General features: G+C 57.8%; 1 protein-coding gene across 2 annotated transcripts in view; it reads left to right on the forward strand.

The window, feature by feature from the left end:
• Positions 1-1,489: 1,489 nt before the first annotated feature.
• UBXN11 (UBX domain protein 11) overlaps positions 1,490-2,321 on the forward strand; it is an 11,796-nt gene continuing 10,964 nt past the window's right edge. For both annotated transcript variants that reach the window (XM_027907702.1, XM_027907703.1), the window contains exon 1: positions 1,490-1,570. The gene's annotated coding sequence lies outside the window, so the exon portion shown is untranslated. The remainder of the gene's footprint in view (positions 1,571-2,321) is intronic.

Here is a 2,321-nt window from a genome sequence, read left to right on the forward strand (position 1 = left end):
CAGAGGGCGAGCAGGGCGAGCAGGAGGAGCGGGCGGAGGCGCTGCAGGGGCCGCATGGTCGGGGCTCGCGGGGCTCTCCGTGTGCCTGACGCTTCCTCGTCTGCCTCGAGGCTTTAAGCGTAGCGCTGGCTCCGTCTCACCAATCACAACCCCCTCCTCCAAAAGGCTGCTCAGCTCAGTTTGGGGAAGTCGCGCCTGTTGACGGTGCTGGGAGGAAGAAGGTGCCAGACGCGGCGTGGGGGATCTCCACCCTGTCCGGCCTCCAGTCCCTGGAGCTTTTCACCTGCATCCCCCGCCACGAGAGCAGCTCCTGCTCCCTCTTCCCTGGCACGGCCACGCAGCCAGCTCCAAGGGGTGTTCTGGCCACTGTCTGCAGCCCCTGGCTCTGCCACGTCCCCAAATACCATGAAACCCCTCAGGTTGAGCTCTGCATCTGCTTTGGTGCTCTCGGTCCTCACACCCACAAAGGACTTAAGAGTGGCTAAAACCCTCCCTGGCTCACTGGGAGGGTTTGCAGGTCACAGCCAGTGTTTGAAGCGTGTCACAAACCTCCTTCCCCTGGTGTGAAGCTGGGGCTGAGGAGTCCCTCTGAATTTCGGTGACACACCCAGGGTCTGATCCAGGTAAGGGATCAGGGAAATGCTTCCTTCTGCCCTCCGAGATCCACCTTCTCACAGCAGATCTCTGGGCTCCCTCAGCGACTCCACTGCAGCAGCAGGAGACACAAAAGAGATCTGGTTATTTTAAGGTGGTTTGATATGAATAAAGTTACTAAAATGTGCCGAGCACATACACCTGCTGTCTGGGTTTGTGCTGGTGAAGCGCTTCATGAAGAGCTCACTGTCGGCTTCCACCCAGAGCTGAGAGCTCTTCTGCGGCAAAGCTTCACCAAATTTAGCTCGTTTTCATACTTTGGGGAAGTTTCAAACTGAAAGTCTCTCTGTGCACAGCCAGCATCCCTGGAAGTGTCCAAGGCCAGCTTGGATGGGGCTTGGAGCAGCCTGATCTAGTGGAAGGTGTCCCTGCCCATGGCAAGGGGGTGGAATGGGGTGGGCTTTGAGGTCCCTTCCAAAACCAGTCCTGTGATTCTGTGAGCACCCCGTAAAAGGGGGTAAAGTTGGCTGGACTCCAGCTGGCTCCGCGGCAGCAGGTGGGGTGGGGAGACACACAGGGTAGGCTCCTGGCATGGGCAGCAAGCTCTGGATGGAGCTCAGGGCATCAGTGAGGCAAAACAAAAGGTGCCCAGGTTAGAAAAGCGAGACCAAAGCAACAGGCGAGGGAATAGGGAGGAACTGCAGGAGGAGCGAGAGGTGCCTCAGGTCAGACCGATGTCTATGAGCTCAAGCAGAGGATGTGCAGAGGGAGGCCAGGGAGGGAAGCGGGACCCACTCCCATTCTCATCCCGCTCCCATTCCCGGTCCCGGCGTGTCGGGGGGCGCCGCGCGGTGCATGCTGGGACTTGTAGTCCCCACGGGGCTTAATCAGCCACCACGTGACCAGCCCTGAGCCAATCGCAGCGGGGCCCCGCGTCGCCATGGCAACCGCCTGTAAACAAGATGGCGGCGGGTGGGTGAGTGAGTGCTTGGGGGGAGCGCGGGGAGCCCCCCCCCTCTCCCCGTGTTTCGAACCCCCACCCTCCCCCGAGGGTCCCTCAACACACGGAGCTCCGCCCCAGCACGCCCCGGGTGTCCCCGCTGCTGCCACTCCCGCCGGGCTCCCCCAGCTGCACTCCCTTCCTCCCCCAAAAGTCACCTCCCCCAGGAGGTACCTGGTGACCCCCGTTATTTTGAGCCCCTTTTCGCCCATGATCCCTCAAACAGCCCACCCTGCCTCGGTGTACGGGCTGGGATGATGAGAAAAATGTACAGCTTAAGCTCTTTTTTAGACAGTTTTTTCAACTATATTTAAAAAATTCACCCACCAAGCACAACTCCCCCCCTCCCCCAAGTTAATGAGTCTGTGCTTTATTTTTATATATTATCCCCTCTTATTTTTACTGAAAGAGCAGATCTGTCCACGTTCATTGCCCTCACAGGTAGGGCAGTTCTTACCACCCTACGCATTTTGCAATGGCTGTAGCTCTGTCTGCTCTCCCTCTCCTACAACTGCCCAAAATCAGATAAGAAACAACTGGCTTCCACATCCTCAACCAGCCTAGAGCACAGCACAGAACGTCGCCTGGTTTTGCAGTTCCACTTTGGGTCACATCCTCCCCACCAGGTTTTAGAGCAAACCCTCACGGTTCACTCCCAGTAAAGTCTGCTTGTTTCTGATTGTACCTTCCCAGGTTCCTTTATCTCATATCGAGTGCCCCCACACTC

Source organism: Empidonax traillii, unplaced genomic scaffold, assembly GCF_003031625.1.
Source record: "Empidonax traillii isolate 1590-97213 ecotype Southwest subspecies unplaced genomic scaffold, ASM303162v1 scaffold1525:size98293, whole genome shotgun sequence".
NCBI lineage: Eukaryota > Metazoa > Chordata > Aves > Passeriformes > Tyrannidae > Empidonax > Empidonax traillii.